Source organism: Marmota flaviventris, chromosome 8, assembly GCF_047511675.1.
Source record: "Marmota flaviventris isolate mMarFla1 chromosome 8, mMarFla1.hap1, whole genome shotgun sequence".
Classification (NCBI taxonomy): domain Eukaryota; kingdom Metazoa; phylum Chordata; class Mammalia; order Rodentia; family Sciuridae; genus Marmota; species Marmota flaviventris.
This window is the reverse complement of record NC_092505.1, coordinates 71,588,243-71,610,658: the sequence shown is the minus strand read 5'-3', so window position 1 is coordinate 71,610,658 and position 22,416 is coordinate 71,588,243.

Here is a 22,416-nt window from a genome sequence, read left to right as displayed (position 1 = left end):
ATAATGTATGTGCTTCACACATTTGTGTATCTATTTTCGTGCAATGGGTGGAATATTTTACAAATACACAAAATGTTATATAGATGCTCTAAAATTCTAATGATCAAATTAAGTTAGGAGTGAAGATAAGAAAAACTTATTGAAACTGAAAATTTATAATACAATTTGAGGACTTGTTTCTGAATTTTATTACTATCTTCCACTCACAAATAGTAATAGAAAAGGGTAAAGATGAACATTGGAAACATTTTGGTGTTATTAGGTACCTAAGAGAAAATGGAGTCTTTATTGTATATTTTGTTTCTTTTGCCAAAATTATGTCTAATTTCTAGACTCCAACTGTCATATTTGGAGAAATATTGCTGCAATATTTTATGCAATATAAATGTTCCAAAGAATCACACTTTGAGACACTAAAATGAAACTTGAAATCAGTTTAGTCAAAGACACCAGTCATTCATCACTAGAATATGAAATAGCAAAAGGAACAAATTTTCTTAACTGATTCAAAGAAGAGTTGATAATTCAAGCACAGAGAGCAATTAAATTCTATGATTGGCAGGCCAGGACATCCAAATAGCTGAGGTACCTGTAGCTTGATGCCGCACTCCGGCTGCAGCAAAATAACCGGGGGGTGACGAACAACTTGTGTAGATTGATACAGCAGGAGTGGAAGCCGTTTATTGCAGGACAGGAGCAGTATTTATACATTCCACACAGCTAATCTAATTAGCATAAACTAGATACATCAGTCAACCAATCAGAAATCTGCACACTTAATGGCTCGCTTTTGTTACTTCTGAAACCACTCCCTCTGGCATTTTGCCAGGCACCATCCAGACTTGTTTACGAACTCTAACATTCCCCTGGCAAAATGCCAGGTGTTATTTTGACTTGTTTACAGACTCTAACAGCTTGATACTTGAAAGCTCTTAAAAGTGACATAACAAACAATTTGTCTTCTTAAGAATATTTTGTGAGGCAGGTGGATTTGGTAGAAATTGTAGGAAGTTATAGCACAAACTTAGCAAATGATCTGTTCTAGTCTCACACTAAGTTTAGGGGTCAGTTTCACATTGCTGGATTGGGATAACACTAAAATGTGTTATTTATCTGGACCCTTCAAGGGAAGTTTAATAATATGAAAAGTCTCAGTAGAGAGGAAAACATGCTTCCTTAATTATGTTGCCAGTTTCTCTTGACATTTTAATAAATTACTTAGACTTTCTTTCTTCTATTATTTTTTTTCTTTCTTTTTTTTCTTAGAACCACTTCTTTTCAATGTCAGATGCCAGGTACTCATAGTTTGGTTGAGTACATCTTCTCCAAAGTGCATGACACCAGGAGTATTTCACATTCTATATTTTTTCAGATTATTGAATGTTTTCATATATGCAATGATCTCTCTTGGGGATGGGATGCAAATATATATGAATTTATTTTTCATATACTCCTTGTATACACATAGCCTGAAGGTAATTTTAGATAGTATTTTAAATAATTTTGTATATGAAATGAAGTTCCATGAAGTGAAATTTTCTACTTGTATCATGTTGTTCAAAAAGTTTTGGATTTCAGAGGATTTTGCAATTTATATATTTTTTTAATTTAAAGGTACTCTGCCTGTATTTATGAAGATAATTTATTTTAATATATTTGTTATCAAACTTTACAGAAAGCAGGTAACTAAAGTGAATAATCTTTTTGCAGTCTTTCTTAGGAAAAGTAATATATTTCACTTATCTCACATTGTCCTCCATCACTAAATGTGTTTTTATTAAAATAATTTTTATGTATTTTCAGCTACAATCTCCTTTGGTTCATCTTTAAATATACAGTTGATTACCAGCTTCTGACCTTCATAACTAGAGAATATATTCTCGTTGTTTCAGGCACCAAGTTTATACAATTCAGAAGTCTTTAGAAGCTAATATAGTATAGAACTATATCATTTTTCATCAATATATGTGATATTGATGAAATCTAGTTATAGATTTTTGTGAAGGTAGTGGCTGAGTTTTAAAGTGCAGTATGCCAGGGGAAATATTTCACTTATCTCACATTGTCCTCCATCACTAAATGTGTTTTTATCAAAATAATTTTTATGTATTTTCAGCTACAATCTCCTTTGGTTCATCTTTAAATATACAGTTGATTACCAGCTTCTGACCTTCATAACTAGAGAATATATTCTCGTTGTTTCAGGCACCAAGTTTATACAATTCAGAAGTCTTTAGAAGCTAATATAGTATAGAACTATATCATTTTTCATCAATATATGTGATATTGATGACATCTAGTTATAGATTTTTGTGAAGGTAGTGGCTGAGTTTTAAAGTGCAGTATGCCAGGGGAAAAGCAGAAGAGTCTTTAGGTCTAACTGAGAAAAAAACATACACCAATAGGCAGTAGGTGTATACAAGGGCATTCTCATTTGGGTTAACTGTGATGAAAACACAGCCTTTAGTAAGTTACTGGCAACATTTTACAGTCTTGTACTCAGCTCCAAAAGCAGCAGGAATAATTTTTAAAAGCATATGCCTCATCAGACATGGTATCCAAAATATCTTAGAAAAGAACAAACTTGAAGGATTTATACTCCCAATTTCACAATTTACTACAATGAGACAATAATCAAAACAGAGTGGTACTTTTATAAGGATTGATATATAAACAAATGGAATGGAATTAAGAGTCTAGAAATTATATATATATATATATATATATATATATATATATATATATATATATATATATATATTCAGTTGATTTTCAACGAAGGTGCCAAGAATATTCAATGGGAAATTAAATAAAAATTTTCAACCAATGGGGTTGGGGCAAATGGCAATCTACACACCAAATAATTAATATAGACCTCTACTTCACAGTGAATGTAAACTTGATCAAAATGAATCCATACCAAGGGAAACTCTTAGAAGGAAACATAGGTGAAATTTTTGTGATCTTGGATTATAGTTTTGAAGATATGATACAAGAAACACAAAGAACAAAAGACAAAAGTAGAGAACTAAAAATATTGTTATATTCACACAAAGACTTGCAAATGAATGTTCATAGTAACATTGTTCACAATAGCAAAAATGTGAGAATAACCTAATGGCCCTTCAGCTGATGAACATATAAATAAAATATATGGTATCCATATGATAGAATGATTACAAAAAGAATGAGTTGCCGTTATGTACAACAATACAAATGAAATTTGACAACATTAAATTGAAGAAGCCAGACACCAAAGGCCACATACTTTATGATTCCATTTATATGAAATGTCCAGAATAGGAAAATCAATATACAGAAAATAGATCGATGATTGCAAGGAGAAAGGGGTGGAGCATAACCATAACTACCATCAGGTACATGCAAAACATCTTCTAGGGTGTCTGAAATTAGTAAAGATTGTTCACTTAATGGATATACTAAACATTAGAGAAGTAAGTAACAATAAACTTATGCATACCACTTAATACAAACTCAAAACTCAAAATTTTTGGAAAAATATAAATTTGCCTATCTGTGAGACCAATTCACTAGATTAATGAATCCTTAGTAATGTGTTGGAGCCCACTTTGCTGTTTTTTTCAACTTTATACTCAGTCATATCACATTGGTTACTAAAAATGAGTCATGGTGGTTGCATTTATTCTGTTGAAATAGGAAAATGTTGCAAATGAGAGCAGGCTGTTAACTATTTACCTGATTTCCATTGATAGCGCTTAAATAAGTGAAGAGATATACAAAGTTCATGGAAGTGAAGATTTAATATTATTAAAAGCAAATTATCCACAAAATGATTCCAAGAGTCAATTCCCATCAAAATCAAAATTCTAACAGTGTTTTATATTTTTTAAAATGACAAATTTGCTTATATGTATAGAAATACAAAAAAAAATTTAAATTCTTCTATAAAAGAAGAATTTAAGTGAAGGATTTGTATGACCTTATTCCTTATTAGTGCATATTAATTATAAAGAATGATGGGTTTCATTGTGGCATATTTATGCATGCTTATAATATTTTTATCATTTACTTATTATCCCCTTTTATCCCCTCTTTCCCTCTCTTCCTGGTTTCCTCCTCTTCACTGATAATCTCCCTTCCACATTCATGTCATCTTTTTTCTAGGTTCCACATATGAGTGAAAATGTGATACTTGTGAGAGTCTGCCTTATTTCTCTTAACATGATGATTTGTAGTTCCATCCATTTTTCTGCAAATTAGGTGATTTTCTTTTTATGACTGAATAATACTCCATTGTATATATACATCACAATTATGTAACCTGATTTTAAAGTTTACTGTAGAGCTGCATTACTCAAAATATTTTCATAATAAACATGCAGATTAGTGAGATAGAATAAAGGGTCCAAAAGTTAAAATCCACCTATATGATCTATAGTTTCTCAATAAAGTATCAACATCATTCAATTAGGAAAGAAAAGTATCTTCCAAAATTGGTATAATTCATATTGAAGGAAAATTGAAACTTTAGCACTTGAGCCCTATCTCTCAATGCCAAAATAATAATAATAATTCAAGATATATTATAAATCTAAACATAAAACGTAGGAGAACACAGGAGAAAATCTTTGTAACATTAGGTTAGGCAAAGATTTCTTAGGATGCAAAATACATTATTGATTTTTTTAAAAAAGCAATAAATTAGGTTTGGAGAAGTTAAAAATTGATGTTTTTCAAAAGATGTTAAGTACATGAAAAGAGTACTGGGTTTATATGTCTGAGTAAATATATACAATATATAAATTTATTAAAATATATAAAGAACACCATTAATATAGTAATAAAAGGGAAAATAGAATAACAAAAATGACAAATTATTTCAACAGATATTTACCTGAAGAAGATAAAAATGTTCAATGTGCACAAGATGAGTGGCTTAATATTATAATCTAGCAGAGAATCATAAATTAAAATCACAATGAAATACATTATTGAATGACTGAAAACAAAAGAGTCTGTGCTATGTGCAAGAAACTGGGATATCAGTTGAAGTTCTCCAAGAGTCCCTGGGAGAACAAAAAACAACACAGACACTAGGGAACACAAGAGGGCAGCTCCCTTACAGGCAAGTGTTTGCCTCCCCTCTGACCCTACAATTCTATCCTTTGCTGTTTACCAACAAGAAAATATACATGAATACTCAAATATATTAAAACATAGGTGAACAAGATACTAAATATTGAAAAAAAATTCAAAGGCATAAAGAAAATAACATAGACAAGCCGGGCACAGTGGTGCATGCCTGTAATTCCAGAACCTTGGGAGGCTGAGACAGGAGAATTATGAGTTCAAAGCCAGCCTCAGCAACTGCGAGGCACTAAGCAACTCAGTGAGACCCTGTCTCTAAATAAACTACAAAATAGGGCTGGGCATGTGGCTCAGTGGTCAAGTGCCCCTGAGTTCAATCCCTGGTACAAAAAGAAAAGAAAATAACATAGACAAAAGAAAAATGAAATATATTAAAGTGAGGTTAAGAAACACAGAGGAAATGATTGGACCATTCAGCACAGAGCAAAGGGAGGACGTCCAAAGAAAAAGTAATGGCTAAGAATATTCCAAAATCATGAAAAATGCGAAGGAGATTAAAGATCCTGCTGTTCTATGCAGGACAAATAAAGAAAAAAAAATGCCACCAGGAGCTCTAGTGAACACAGATGACAAAAAGCAAAGGAAAAATTGAGAAGAATCATAGCAAACTGCAGTTTCACACATATTACATATTTTAATATGAATAATAGCAACAAAAACAAGAAAAGATGTCTTCAATGCCCTTCTCGGACTACTCCCTGAAGCCCTTAAAAGAGCGTACTACAGGGATACTGCCACATCTATGTTCATAGCAGCACAATTCACAATTGCTAGACTGTGGAACCAACCCAGATGCCCTTCAATAGATGAATGGATTAAAAAATGTGGCATTTATACACCGTGGAGTATTACGCAGCCCTAAAAAATGACAAAATCATGGAATTTGCAGGGAAATGGATGGCACTAGAGCAGATTATGCTGAGTGAAGCTAGCCAATCCCTAAAAAACAAATACCAAATGTCTTCTTTGATATAATGAGAGCAACTAAGAACAGAGCAGGGAGGAAGAGCAGGAAGAAAAGATTAACATTAAACAGAGACATGAGGTGGGAGGGAAAGGGAGAGAAAAGGGAAATTGCATGGTAATGGAGAGAGACCCTCATTGTTATACAAAATTACATATAAGAGGTTGTGAGGGGAATGGGAAAATAATCAAGGAGAGAAATGAATTACAGTAGATGGGGTAGAGAGAGAAGATGGGAGGGGAGGGGAGTGGGGATAGTAGAAGATAGGAAAGGTAGCAGAATACAACAGTTACTAATAGGGTATTATGTAAGAATGTGGATGTGTAACCGATGTGATTCTGCAATCTGTATTTGGGGTAAAATTGGGAGTTCATAACCAACTTGAATCTAATGTATGAAATATGATATGTCAAGAGCTTTGTAATGTTTTGAACAACCAATAAAAAAAAGAAAAGAGAAAAAAGAGGATATGATGTTTTTTAACAAGAGTGAAACAATAAGTCTTATACAAATTTGAAAGAGCTTTTTACCTCTAGAAAATCTTCCCTAGAGGTAGAAGATTCAAAAAATGAGTAATAAGAATAAGAAAAAAAAAACATAATATTTATTTGGCTAAATATAAATAAAAATCAACAACACAAACCAATGTATTATTTGTGTAGCAAAAAAAATTAGCCAAGAAATTCTTGACAAAAAATAGCATGTAAACTGAAAGGAATTAAGTGATACTAAATATGTTAAGATATTTTTTTATTCAGCCAGAATGTAAAGATAGTAATTAATTTTAAATTTTATTAAATATATAACATATCAAAATTTTCAGAATAACCACTAAAAGAAAACAGACATGATGGCATTAAGTCAATACTAGAATAATACATTAAAATAAAGTGTATTATTTCCAAATTAGTAATAGGAAAATGGAAAAGATTTGCAAATATCTTCATTGACCATGAAGTAATCCATAATTATGAAATAAAATTAAGCAAATTGTATCAAATTTTTAAAAATCTGTTTCATGCAGATAAAAAATTATCTTTTTGCTATCACTGGCAAAAATGTAATCAGAAATTGATAGAAACAAGATAATTAAAATAAATATAGTATTTGACATAGTTCTAAATAGCTGAGGTGTCAAGGAATCAATTATAATAAAAGAAAAATTACTAAGTATCAAACAATAAGTAAAATGCTACAGATCATACCTTATACAAAGCAGCTAAAGTCTAAGATGCCCGTATTAAGAAAGAAAAAATACTGAAAATAAATGACTTAAATCATCAACTTAAGAGGTTGGAAAAAAAAATAGAATATATCCTTAACAGCAGGGAGGGTAAATAGGAACAAATAAGAAGAAAATACGACACCACTGCTTCCATTCATTACGTGAGGAGTTGAATGTGGTTCCTCTGGCTTGAGCACTGAATTGATCCCCCATAAGCCAAGGAAGTGCTCAGGCAGATCATACTGTGCACCAACCCTGGTTCAAATTCCCCATACAGGTCATTTCTTTCTCTTGTGTTGGTGGGAAACAGGTATCCAAGAGCAGAAGTAATGAAAGAAGGTGGCGACAGAATTGAGCCAGGGATGATGTCTAGTGCCTCTGAGCCCTACAATAAGGTACCAGCTGGAACCATACTTTTTATTTGTTTATGAAAACAAAATACTCTAAAGACCTTGCACCAGCTCTGACCAGGGCATCTTGCATTGCCCATCTTTAGCCAGGCTTTCAGCAGTGTGCTCTCAGCCATTGCTAACTGCTTGAAATATTTGTCATTGTACAGTGCTGTTTTGTGATGTACATGCTCTCACAAGCCTTTCACAAGCCTTGGTGAGTAGCATGGCTCATGAATTTATTGAATTTCATAACAGATTTATATATTTTCTTTTGGCTATGCTTTATTGGGTGCTTACTTCTAAACCCACACGTAGAAGGTTGTGCCCTGTCTGGAGAGGAACTTGCCAATCACTGCACAATAACCAGCAAAGTGTTAAAGCATTTCAAGCTGAATAGAAATTCATCTTCATGTAAGTATATTTTTACAACTGAGAAGAGAAATACTGAATGCTTGCATATGAGTAGAGTGTGCTTATAAATGAGACACATGTGTAATGCCACCTTGTAAACAGAGACAGTGATTCATGATTTATGGTCAATATGTAGAAAAAGAATGCAAGTTGCAGAATATTATTGTAAAACTCAGTCCTGATGTTTGATAGCCACAATATCGTATTGTAATCTATTCTAAAAGATTGAAGCAACATAGTAATTTAGAGAGTTTTTGGAAGCACTTTTCTGTACCCCTCCATTCCACCAAAAATCTTACGAGCTTGCACACATATATATACACATATATAAGTAGATATGTATATGTTCACATATATGATTTTCCAAGGAACAAAGAATAAAATCATCTTCATTGTGATCAATGAAAGCCCCTATTATGGCTGAGGCTCATCTTCTCATAATAGTCATATTGCTTTAATCATTTAACATTGAAAGTTATACTTTCTTCTAATTCTTGGATTATTTGAACAGGGAAATTGGGGATTTTGTTGCTTCAGTCTTTATTTATTAGGCATTCAGTTATTACTCCCTGCTAAGAAAAAGGTTTTTAGAAAATAGAAAATAATTACAAACATTTGGTCTGAGGTCTCTGAAAGCATATCTAAACTTAGGTTGCTGTCCTCTCCTCCTAAATGCATACTGAAGTCACTGGGATGGCAGTGCCATAGCTAAAGGCTTTGCAATTTAAATATTCACCAAGCAGGAGTCTGAGAGATAGAAAGTTTCAAAAATTTTTCTGGCATCTTTTTGACATCTTCTTTTTGAAAAAGCCAGCAACAATGTTATTGTTATTAGCAGTTTTAAACTTGAACAATATTTTTAAAATGAATGAACAAAATCTTATCTAAAAGCCAATTATAACTAGAAGACATTATAACTCACTCATTTCTGAACAATCATGACAAATTTTCTAAACACATGAAAGAAAGATTTTAAAAAATCACAGTTAAGGGATAAAATTTAATGAATTTATGGTTTTAGAAATATATATTTTCTTCTTTTCCTATGAAAGTACCATAAAACAGTAAAATAAAAGGTTTAAACCCATTATGTACCAGTATAAAAACATAAATTGTTTCAAGTTTTTAAATTGTTTTATGACCAACAAAGTTACCATAATTGATGCATTTGTTGCTCAATTTAAGATCTTTTTTAGGTATCATTTATATGGGATGCTGGGACATAATATGTTCTGAAAAGTTATCAACTATTTTTTTCATTATTCTGTGTGTTATTTCTTTCTAGTTGTCACCTGAGATGTTGAATATGATATTGAAATTGTATGTTGTTAGAGATTTGTTCAGTATCTCTGGGATCTGATAGATTTCAGTGTTGCTTTGTAACAAATTTGTTATGGTTTAGATATAAGGTGTCCCCTCAAAAATCCCATGTTAATTCAGGATGTGAAATGATTAGATTATAATACCTGAAATCTAATTGGTGGATTAATCTATTCGTTGGATTAATAATTTGAATGGGCTACTATAGGCAATAAGAACATGTCTAGAGAAAGTGGATCACTGGGGCTGGGCCTTGGATACCATATATTTTGTCCCTGGCTCCTTCTGCTCCCTCTTTGCTTCCTGTCTACCATGAGCTGAGAAGTTGTCCTGTGCCCACCCTTTGCTGTGATGGTTTGCCTTATCTCAGGCCCAGAGCTATGGCTGACCATGGACTGAACCTCTGAAACCATGAGCGCCAAACAAATGTTTTTTCCTCTAATTTTTCTTGTCAAGAATTTTGGTCACAGCAACACAAAGCTAACTAACATACAATTAAATAGATTTCTTTTGTTATTTGACTCTTCCCTTACATCTTCATTCTACAATTCAGATACAAAGGAGAGCATGTCTTCACCCTCACATCACAGCTACTTTCTCAACTGATGCCTGTACATATCTGACAATAGCCAACCACTATATCATATTTGTTCTCCATTACTGCATAATAAATTACCACACTTTTGGTGACTTAATACCTAAGTGTCAGAGTTGGCTGCTTTGAAGATCAGAAATTTGACATGGAGCAAGTAGGTTCTCAGCTCACGGAATTTCAAGACTTCAGTCTAGATATCAGCGAGTTCAGAGGAGTGAAGGGAGGGCACCTGCATACCTTTCCATACAGCCCTCTCCAACTTCAAGTCAGCAATGCTATCCCCTTTAAGGGATCACCTAATTAGGTCATGTTCACTCAAGGTAAATTTATTTTCAACTGATTTGGTTCCTTAATTATAGCTGCAAAATACCTTTGCAGTGATTAGCATTTGACCACACAAATGGTGTATAAGGTTATTTTATTTTATTTATTTATTTTTTTTAAACAGCAAAGAGGTGTTTATTGCGAGCTAGCACACAGCAACCGGTGACACTGAGAGGCCCCAAGCCCAGGGTTTGCAGCAGTTTTATACATTCTTTGGAGAAGGCAGGGACCCCCACATACATCATAGCATTTCTTAGCAAATCATCACACACCGCAGAAAAATCAAATAACAACTCTAAAACATGATTAGCACATTCACTGGTGGGAACAAGTTGGGTAGGGGTGATTGGTTACTACAAGAGGGGGATTCGTTTGAACTGATTGGTTTAAGCCAAAAGGGGTGTTTGTGCTAAACTACATGGTTTCCCAACACGTTATCAACCACCATAAACTACTGGGAGGGTCATCTGGCATCCCAGGTATTTCCCTGTCTCATACTGATTGGTGGCTGCTAGGGGGTTGCTATGGATCCCCACCTAGCCTGACTGAGTCAGGGACACCTGGCACAGCAGATCTCTCCTGTTATTTGTAGATAAACAATTTAGTAGGGTGAGAATGTGCCTAGGAGTGCTCTGTGGGTCTTTCCAAGGACAAAGGTGATGTCCCTTCCTTGGACAGGCTTTGCTCTGAGGTAGAGGCTGGTTTTTCAACTGAGAGTGGAAAACAGTCTCCCTTATCGGAGACTGGTAACTGGGGCTGCACTGAGCCTGAATAAAGAAACTCTTTGAAGGAACCCTTATCTCCCACTAGCTTCTACATCCTTCCCTCCCCCAAATCTCCTACTAATATCCCTAGAATTTACTAGTCCTGACGATACCAATTTCCCTGCCATTTCTTCAATATGTATTTTTCTTTGTGTGACATGTATAAAAGTATCATTTTTTTTTAAATTTTTATTGTGGGTTGTTCAAAACATTACAAATTTCTTGACATATCATATTCCACACTTTGATTCAAGTGGGTTATGAACTTCCACCTTCACCCCATACACAGATTGCAGAATCACATCAGTTACACATCCATTGATTTACAAATTGCCATACTAGTGTCTGTTGTGCTCCGCTGCCTTTCCCATCCTCCACCCTCCCCCCTCCCCACCTCTCCCCTCCCCTCCCCTCCTCTCTCTCTACCTCCTCCACTGTATAACCCTGAGGGTCTCCTTCCATTACCATGCAATTTCCCTTCTCTCTCCCTTTCCCTCCCACCTCTCATCCCTATTAAATGTTAATCTTCTTCTCCTGTTCTTCGTCCCTACACTGTTCTTAGTTACTCTCCTTATATCAAAGAAGACATTTGGCATTTGTTTTTTAGGGATTGGCTAGCTTCACTTAGAATAATCTGCTCTAATGCCATCCATTTCCCTGTAAATTCTATGATTTTGTCATTTTTTAATGCAGAGTAATACTCCATTGTGTATAAATGCCACATTTTTTTTATCCATTCGTCTATTGAAGGGCATCTAGGTTGGTTCCACAGTCTTGCTATTGTGAACTGTGCTGCTATGAACATCGATGTAGCAGTGTCCCTGTAGCATGTTCTTTTTAGGTCTTTAGGGAATAGACCAAGAAGGGGAATAGCTGGGTCAAATGGTGGCTCCATTCCCAGCTTTCCAAGAAATCTCCATACTGCTTTCCAAATTGGCTGCACCAATCTGCAGTCCCACCAGCAATGTACAAGTGTACCCTTTTCCCCACATCCTCGCCAGCACTTGTTGTTGTTTGACTTCCTAATGGCTGCCAATCTTACTGGAGTGAGATGGTATCTTAGGGTGGTTTTGATTTGCATTTCTCTGACAGCTAGAGATGTTGAGCATTTTTTCATGTACTTGTTGATTGACTGTATGTCCTCCTCTGAGAAGTGTCTGTTCAGGTCCTTGGCCCATTTGTTGATTGGGTTGTTTGTTTTCTTATTGTCTAATTTTTTGAGTTCTTTGTATACTCTGGATATTAGGGCTCTATCTGAAGTGTGAGGAGTAAAGATTTGTTCCCAGGGTGTAGGCTCCCTATTTACCTCTCTTATTGTTTCTTTTGCTGAGAAAAAACTTTTTAGTTTGAGTAAGTCCCATTTGTTGATTCTAGTTATTAACTTTTGTGCTATGGGTGTCCTATTGAGGAATTTGGAGCCCGACCCCACAGTATGTAGATCGTAGCCAACTTTTTCTTCTATCAGACGCCGTGTCTCTGATTTGATATCAAGCTCCTTGATCCATTTTGAATTCACTTTTGTGCATGGCGAGAGAAAGGGATTCAGTTTCATTTTGTTGCATATGGATTTCCAGTTTTCCCAGCACCATTTGTTGAAGATGCTATCCTTCCTCCATTGCATGCTTTTAGCCCCTTTATCAAATATAAGATAGTTGTAGTTTTGTGGATTGGTTTCTGTGTCCTCTATTCTGTACCATTGGTCCACCCGCCTGTTTTGGTACCAGTACCATGCTGTTTTTGTTACTATTGCTCTGTAGTATAGTTTGAAGTCTGGTATCGCTATACCGCCTGATTCACACTTCCTGCTTAGCATTGTTTTTGCTATTCTGGGTCTTTTATTTTTCCATATGAATTTCATGATTGCTTTCTCTATTTCTACAAGAAATGCCGTTGGGATTTTGATTGGCATTGCATTAAACCTATAGAGAACTTTTGGTAATATCGCCATTTTGATGATGTTAGTTCTGCCTATCCATGAACAGGGTATATTTTTCCATCTTCTAAGATCTTCTTCTATTTCTCTCTTTAGGGTTCTGTAGTTTTCATTGTATAAGTCTTTCACCTCTTTTGTTAGGTTGATTCCCAAGTATTTTATTTTTTTTGAAGATATTTTGAATGGAGTGGTTGTCCTCATTTCCATTTCAGAGGATTTGTCGCTGATATACAGGAATGCCTTTGATTTATGCGTGTTGATTTTATATCCTGCCACTTTGCTGAATTCATTTATTAGCTCTAATAGTTTCTTTGTAGAGCCTTTTGGGTCTGCTAGGTATAGAATCATATCATCTGCAAATAGTGATAATTTAAGTTCTTCTTTTCCTATTTTTATGCCTTTAATTTCTTTCGTCTGTCTAATTGCTCTGGCCAGTGTTTCGAGAACTATGTTGAACAGAAGTGGAGAGAGAGGGCATCCCTGTCTAGTTCCAGATTTTAGAGGGAATGCCTTCAGTTTTTCTCCATTCAGAATGATGCTAGCCTGAGGCTTAGCATAGATTGCTTTTACAATATTGAGGTATGTTCCTGTTATCCCTAGTTTTTCTAGAGTTTTGAACATAAAGGGATGCTGTACTTTGTCAAATGCTTTTTCCGCATCTATCGAGATGATCATATGGTTCTTATTTTTAAGTCTATTGATGTGGTGAATAACATTTATTGATTTCCGTATATTGAACCAGCCTTGCATCCCTGGGATGAATCCTACTTGATCATGGTGTACAATTTTTTTGATATGTTTTTGTATCCGATTCGCCAGAATTTTATTGAGGATTTTTGCATCTAGGTTCATTAGAGATATTGGTCTGTAGTTTTCTTTCTTTGAAGTGTCTTTGTCTGGTTTAGGTATCAGGGTGATGTTGGCCTCATAGAATGAATTTGGAAGTTCTCCCTCCTTTTCTATTTCCTGAAGTAGCTTGAAAAGTATTGGTATTAGTTCTTCTTTAAAGGTTTTGTAAAATTCTGCTGTATACCCATCTGGACCTGGGCTTTTCTTAGTTGGTAGTCTTTTTATGGTTTCTTCTATTTCCTCAATTGATATTGGTCTGTTTAGGTTTTCTATATCCTCCTGACTCAATCTGGGCAGATCATATGACTTAAGAAATTTATCAATGCCTTCACTATCTTCTAATTTGTTGGAGTATAAGGATTCAAAATAGTTTTTGATTACCTTCTGTATTTCTGAAGTGTCTGTTGTGATATTGCCTTTTTCATCCCGTATGCTAGTAATTTGAGTTCTCTCTCTTCTTCTCTTCGCTAGCATCGCTAAGGGTCTGTCGATTTTGTTTATTTTTTCAAAGAACCAACTTTTAGTTTTGTCAATTTTTTCAATTGTTTCTTTTGTTTCGATTTCATTAATTTCAGCTCTGATTTTAATTATTTCTTGCCTTCTACTTCTTTTGCTGTTGTTTTGCTCTTCTTTTTCAAGGATTTTGAGATGAAGTATGAGATCATTTATTTGTTGGTTTTTTCTTTTTTTAAGGAATGAACTCCAAGCAATGAATTTTCCTCTTAGAACTGCTTTCAATGTGTCCCATAGATTCCGATGTGTCTGTGTTTTCATTTATCTCTAAGAATTTTTTAATTTCCTTCTTGATGTCTTCTATAACCCATTGATCATTCAGTAACCTATTGTTCATTCTCCAAGTGATGTATGCTTTTTCCTTCCTTCTTTTATCGTTGATTTTCAGTTTCATTCCATTATGATCAGATAAGATGCATGGTATTATCTCTACTCCTTTATATTGTCTAAGAGTTGCCCTGTGACATAATATATGATCTATTTTTGAGAAGGATCCATGTGCTGCTGAGAAAAAAGTGTAACTGCTTGATGTTGGGTGGTATATTCTATATATGTCCATTAGGTCTAGGTTATTAATAGTGTTATTGAGTTCTATAGTTTCCTTATTCAACTTTTGTTTGGAAGATCTGTCCAGTGGCGAGAGAGGTGTGTTGAAGTCTCCCATGATTATGGTATGGTGATCTATTAGACTCTTGAACTTGAGAAGAGTTTGTTTGACGAACATAGCTGCACCATTGTTTGGGGCATAAATATTTATGATTGTTATGTCTTGTTGGTGTATGGTTCCCTTAAGCAGTATGTAGTGTCCCTCTTTATCTCTTTTGATTAACTTTGGCTTGAAATCTATTTTATTTGATATGAGTATGGACACTCCTGCTTGTTTCCGAAGTCCATATGAGTGATATGATTTTTCCCAACCTTTCACCTTCAGCCTATGTATGTCTTTTCCTATCAAATGCGTCTCCTGTAGGCAGCATATTGTTGGGTCTTGTTTTGTGATCCATTCTACTAGCCTGTGTCTCTTAATTGGTGAGTTTAAGCCATTAACATTTAGGGTTATTATTGAGATATGGGTTGTTCTTCCAGCCATATTTGTTTATTTCTGTTACTAAACATGGTTTGTTTTCCTCTTTGATTATTCCCCCCCCCCTTTACTGTCCTACCTCCCACTGTTGGTTTTCATTGTTATTTTCCATTTCCTCTTCCTGTAATGCTTTGGCGAGGATGTTTTGAAGAGATGGTTTTCTAGCTGTGAATTCTTTAAACTTTTGTTTATCGTGGAAGGTTTTAATTTCATCTTCCATCCTGAAGCTTAATTTCGCTGGATACACAATTCTTGGTTGGAACCCATTTTCTTTCAGTGTTTGAAATATGTTATTCCAGGATCTTCTAGCTTTCAGAGTCTGTGTTGACAGATCAGCTGTTATCCTGATTGGCTTACCCCTAAATGTAATCTGCTTCCTTTCTCTTGTAGCTTTTAAAATTCTCTCCTTATTCTGTATGTTGGGCATCTTCATTATGATGTGTCTAGGTGTGGATCTCTTATGATTTTGCACATTCGGCGTCCTGTAGGCTTCTAGAATTTGGGGTTCTGTCTCATTCTTCAAGTCTGGGAAGTTTTCTTGTATTATTTCATTGAATAGACTTCTCATTCCTTTGGTTTGGAGCTCTGTACCTTCCTGTATCCCAATGACTCTTAAGTTTGGTCTCTTAATGTTATCCCATATTTCTTGGATGTTCTGCTCATGGTTTCTTAACAGTCTTGCTGAGCTGTCTATGTTCTTTTCCAGTTGAAATACTTTGTCTTCATTGTCTGATGTTCTATCTTCTAAGTGTTCTACTCTGCTGGTAGTATTCTCCATTGAGTTTTTAAGTTGGTTTATTGCTTCATGCATTTCTAGGATTTCTGTTTGTTTGTTTTTTATAACCTCTATCTCCCTGTATAGTTGATCCTTTGCTTCCTGGATTTGTTTGCGTAATTCGTTGTCGAAGTGATCTTTCATTGTCTGATTTTGCTGTTTAATGTCTTCCTTGATACTCCAGATCATCTGAAGCATGTATATCCTGAATTCTTTATCTGACATTCCATCTGCTGCAGCTGTTACCTCTTCTAAAGTTGGGTTGACCTGCATTGCTTGTGGTCCTTTCTTTCCTTGTCTTTTCATACTGCTTGCGTATCTTTCCTGCAGGTGCGGGCAGCGGCTCTGCTCTCTCCTTATTCCAATTGGGGTTTCGTGGCTACCACGCCGGCAGGTCACTGGGCCTGTTCTGGGAGCCGGCGGCGGCTCTGTTCTGCCCCTACTCCAATTGGGGTGACGAGTGTACCACGCCGGCAGGCCACCGGGCCTGATCCGCCAGTCGGTTGCAGGTTTGCCTACCCTGCAGGCGCGGGCGGCGGCTCTACTCTGCCCCTACTGCAAATGGGGTGACGTGTCTGTCGTACCGGCAGGCCACTGGGCCTGTCCCGCTGGTCGGTCGCAGATCTGCCCACCTTTCGGGCACGGGTGGAGGCTCTGCTCTGCCCCTACTCCAATTAGGGTGTCATGGCTACCCCGCCTGCAGGACGCTGGGCCTGCTCCTGGCACGGGCGGCGACTCTGCTCTGCCACTACTCCAATTAGGGTGGTGTTTGTACCACGCCGGCAGGCTCCTGGGCCTGATCCGCCGGTCTGTTGTAGGTCTGCCTACCTTGGAGGCGCGGGCGGCGGATCTGCCCTGCCCCTCCTACCACGCCTGCGGACCCCTGGGCCTGATCTGCAGGTTGATCACTGGTCTGCTCACCCTGCGGGCACGGGTGGCAGTTCCGCTCCGCCCCCACTCCAATTGGGGTCACGTGACCACCACACCGGCAGGGCCTGATCCGGGCGTGGGAGAAGGATCTGCTCTGCCCCTACTCCAGTTGGGGTGACATGTGTACCACACTGGCAGGCCACTGGGCCTGACCCGCCAGGCTGACACAGGTCTGTTTACCTTGCAAGCGCGAACCGCGGCTCTGCCCTGCCCCTCCTACCACGCCCATGTACCACTGGGTCGCGGGTCTGCCCACCTTGCGGTTGCGGGTGGCGGCTCCGCTCCGCCCCCTCTCCAATTGGGGTCACGCGGTCACCACGCTGGCGAGCCACTGGGCCTGCTCCAGGCGCTGGCGGCGGCCCGGCTCCTTCCCTCTGGCTCGACGACAAATTGAGGAGACTCGGGTGACTGTGCCTCACCCCCCCTACCAGGAGACCAACTGCTTATGTCACCACTGGTATTGATGAAGTTCCCTCCTCCGCCGCTTTCTGCAGACATCAGATCTCTGCCATGTTGGTATCCTATGCGAATGGCAGCATTTCGTTCCCCTTGCCGGGCAACCAAAGCACCGGGTGAGTCCTGACCGGCCCTCAGCAGGACCCGGACCGAGAAGCCGTTTCCGCGGGCTCCTAGCCCCGGGCCAGGGAAGTTCCGGGAGCCGGAACTCGGCCACTCCGTGCTCGGTGTAAGCTCCTATAAATGTAAGCTCCAAGAAGCAGTCCCCGCGGGCTCAGTTCCGGGAGCGGGAACTCGGCCGCCCCGCGCTCGGTATTCACTCTGATAAGATCAGGTTCTAAGAAGCACCCAGGCGCTGAGCCCTAGCAATCTGTCTGCAAGCCGCAGGCGAATTGCAGCCTGAAATTACCTGTTCTATGGCTGAATGAGCTGCGGTCAGTCAAAAATAGGGGTGGTGACGTCAGTTTACCAACATGGTGGCTGCTGGCCTCCTCTGTGGTCTGACCGGTGTGGAGAACCGAGATGGACCGCTTCCTTCCCCCGTCTCGAACCCAGAATTCAGCCCTGAGTACGGTGCTTGCGCGGCTGGCAGAAACTGCAGCGCTGTAACCCTGCGTCTCTATCCCAGACTTTAGCCGCGGGGCGATTTGCTGAATAAGCAGTGTTACCCTCCGTGCGACAAACCTCTCGCGTTTGAGTCCCCGTAGCCGATCCTCGTGCGATGGAAATCCTTCCTCCAGGTTCCGGAGCACCCCACTATTGCTGGAAATTCCTAACAAAATATCCTTTAGCCGTCCTGACTTGTCATACTCCCACACAGTGAAGCAGCACACGGGGACAATGCACTCCCCTCGCCGCCATCTTCCTTCTCCAAGGTTATTTTAGAATTAATTACTGGATAGGGCTGGGGTTGTGGCTCAGTGGTAGAGTGCTTGCCTAGCATGTGTGAGGCCCTGGGTTCGATCCTCAGTACCACATTAAAAGAAAGGTATAGTGTCCATCTTCAACTAAAGATATATATATTTTAAAAAAATAATAAATAACTGGGGATCTCTGGAGCTGTCAGAATTCTGCTTCCATACATATATTTGAGTGGTTCACTTTAAGACCTCCAAAAGTAGTTAATAACATCTGTGTAAATATAAAACTAACGTTTTCTCTTGACTATGAACTCCTTGAAAGAATCAAGCATGTTTTAGTTAATTTTTTATTTTTATACCAAGACCTCACACCAAATTTTGCCCAATAAATAATAGTTTGGTACATACATAAAACATGGTTGTTTAAAAAACATGTTTTACTTATTTAGATACAACTCCTAATTTAATGACTCAAATCCATTCTTCCATTTGAATTCACTTAGAGAAAGGCTAATTTCTACTTTAAACATTTGAAATCATCTAGTGTCTTTTTTGAGGTTATTTTCATCTCCAGAACACACATTATTACCATCTTCAATCTTTCATCACATGTTTTCTAACCACTGTTACCATCCCATTAACATTTTCTGGATGCTTTAGTTGATAGCAGTTTTAGAACTTACAACTAGACACAATGCTCTAGATGCTTTTTACACTTCTGTGATTTTTGTTTATATTTATGCTTCATTAATACAAAGTCAATAGGCTTATCCTCAACCAGACTTGAGCTCCATCTGTCTCTCTAAAGCAGTTCCAGATAGAAACAGCATTTTTAGAAGCAACATTAAAAAATGGCAGACTCATTGAACCTATAATCTGCTAAACTCCTTAATATTTATTAAACATCTACTTCTTGTGAAACATGTCATCTCAAGAGTAGATATTTTTACATAAAATTTTTATTAAATTTCATCATTGGATTAATTTCTCATTCAAATTCTTTAAGATCACTTGAGATGCTGATGGTGTCTTTCAATGGATCATTTGAACATCTCTTTCTTTCAATTCTCTGTATGGTCCTATTAGCTTTGTGTCATATTTGAGCTACTTCTCCCACTTGCATAAGTCACTAACTAAAGTATGAAATCAAACACAACCAAGGAGAACAGGGCTGTGGCCTCTGTACTGACATTAATTCAAGAAACAGCACTCAGTTACCAATGTACTTGATTATATTATTTCCCAACAGACCTTTTCACATTTAAGCTAATTAACTTTTAAGTACTTATCCAATTCAGGTAAATTATGTCTACAACATTAAACAGTTCCCTGGCCAACCAAATGAGCCAGTTCAATACACTTTGTGAAAGAAAAAAAAGTTACTCTAAAACATGTATTAAGGAACCATTTACTGAATATTAATACCAACCCAAGCATTGGATTAGAATCATGAAATAATTGGAGTTGATTTTGCCTTAGTCTTCCATTTTTAATTCAAAAAGGTAAGACTTGTCCACAAAAGTCATGTTTTGAAACATTTTAAAATGTCATTTTAAAAGTGAATTTGGCCATAAACTAGGAATCACTAATTTTCTTTAGGCTTATAATTATAGGCAAACATACTCTATAAACCTTTTCTAAAACATTCATAGATAATATTTACCAAATTTTAGATATGCATTATTTACTAGTTGATCAGAATTTATATTATCTTCAAATTAGCATTCTATCACTATATAGTTTAATAGATTGACTTTATAACCCAGTCACTCACCCATTATGTATTGAACCCTGGTATAGATAGCACATTATACTAGGTAATTTATGTAATTTAATGATAAGAAACAGGATTTTTGTGTAATTAAAATTGTTATATGTAAAATGATAAAATATCTCCAGTCAATAATTCATATTTGGATATTCATGAAGCTCACTAGAAAAATGAAATACATCATTTTCTGGTGGGAGAAATCTATGACTCTATCTCTTCAATAAAATCTTAATAATCATTTACTGGGTTCCAATAACTGTGATTGAAATTGGAGGTAAGAAATAGAAAGCAGAATCCTTGTCACTAAGGCCTCTTAATCTATATCTCATATCATAAAATTAGTAACTTCTGAGTTGTACTTTAGAACATAGTGTGTGTGATAAATTGGAATTGGAGATACCAAAGACAAAGAGACAATTAAGCAGCTAACAGAATAGTGTAGGCAAAAGATAATGAGAATAGAAACTTAAGAATTCATCCTTAGAAGCCAGATACAGAGGACTGATTAGACTAAGTATTCATTAAATGTGTGTGGGGGGGATAAAATAGAACAGATAAAATATGCTGTAAATTAATATATCTAGAAGAATGATTCATTTAGTATAAATACTAAATTTATGAAGAAAAACAAGTGGAAATGATGATAATTTAATTATCTGGATTGAAATAATAGACTATTACATGTTTCTAAGTAAACTTTTAATCACTAGGATGCTTTTTTACTCACTCCGGGGACTTACACATTGAAGAAAAAGGGCATGGAGATAAGGGCATGGAGTCTGAAACCAGACCACCTGCATAAAATTCAAATCTTTACTACCCCTCACTAGCTGAGCACTGTTAAACCGCCTCCTTAACAGTGTGTAGGTCTTACTTGTAAAGTGGAGATAATAATATTAGTTTGAAAGATATGAATACAACTAGTATACCAAGAAGCAAGTAACAGCACCATAATTACACTGTTGTTCTTATTTTAACCAAGTTTCATTTTAAAGAAAAATTCAGAATCTGCAGTGTAGTGTAATCCTCTAAACTAACAGTGATGATTTAAACAGAGTTCTACATATTAAAAATCCTTAGACTGGTTTCTCTCAATAATAAAACTTTACACAAAAATTATCTGGAAAGATAAGAGCAGATTGACTCCCAACATCACCATGTGCATGTGGGGGCAGAGGATCTTTACTCACAGAAGCCACTGGAAGCAGCCAGAGCCCCCATTCCAGAACCTCTCTGATGTCACACTTGTCGTCATGGCACTCTGGGTACAAACCCAGTAGAGCCATCTGGTGGCTCTCATTTGTTTGAGAGCAGGCAATGAGCCAGGATGGTCTCAAATGTTTTCTCACCTTCACCCAAAACTCCAGCCAGATATGTCTGGCTTTTGCCAAGCCTTTGGGCATCCTTTAATGTGGCAGCACTGGCCACTTTGAGTGGCCTCTTTTTCTCCATCCCGTGAGTATCTCATACAAGCTGCTAGATTTCTTACAAAGAGCTAGAAGTGAAAATAGTGATAGTGAAGAGGCAGGGAAGTGGAGAGAGGATCAGGAAGGGGAAGAAGGATATATAGTAAGAAGTATAGAGATCTAGAGTGCCTGATGCATTTAGGAACCGGTGGGTAATGCTAGTGACATTTGATGGTGTCTATGGCGTGTTTCTAGACTAGATATTTAAAACTATCCTTAAGTAGTGAGTCCTATCTCAGGTAGGCCAGGCCTCATGGGGCACTCTGGGTTGCCCCAGAGTAGAACTTAGTCTGGCTCTGTTTTCAGCTGCCAAGCCCTGGCCCAGAGAGGAGAATGGGCCTTTCCAGTGGCCACTAGGCTCCTCTGTCTCCTCACTTTCTACAGCCTCATTTGCATGAACATATCAGACCCAGGCACCTTGCACAGAGGTAAGGCCTCAGAACCTGGAGAAGGAGGGGGCAGCCCAAGGGCTGAGGCCTATAGGGGTGATTTCTAAAGTGCTCACCCCACCTAGGGCCTTAGCATCCCTTCTCTTAATGTCATCCTTAATTAGGTGCTGGCAATTTATTTCCCAACCAACTGAGGTGTGATAAAACAGAATCCTGGAGGTTTTCCAGTTGCTTTAGAAGCAAAGACTGAGAAGGCTGGCAAGAG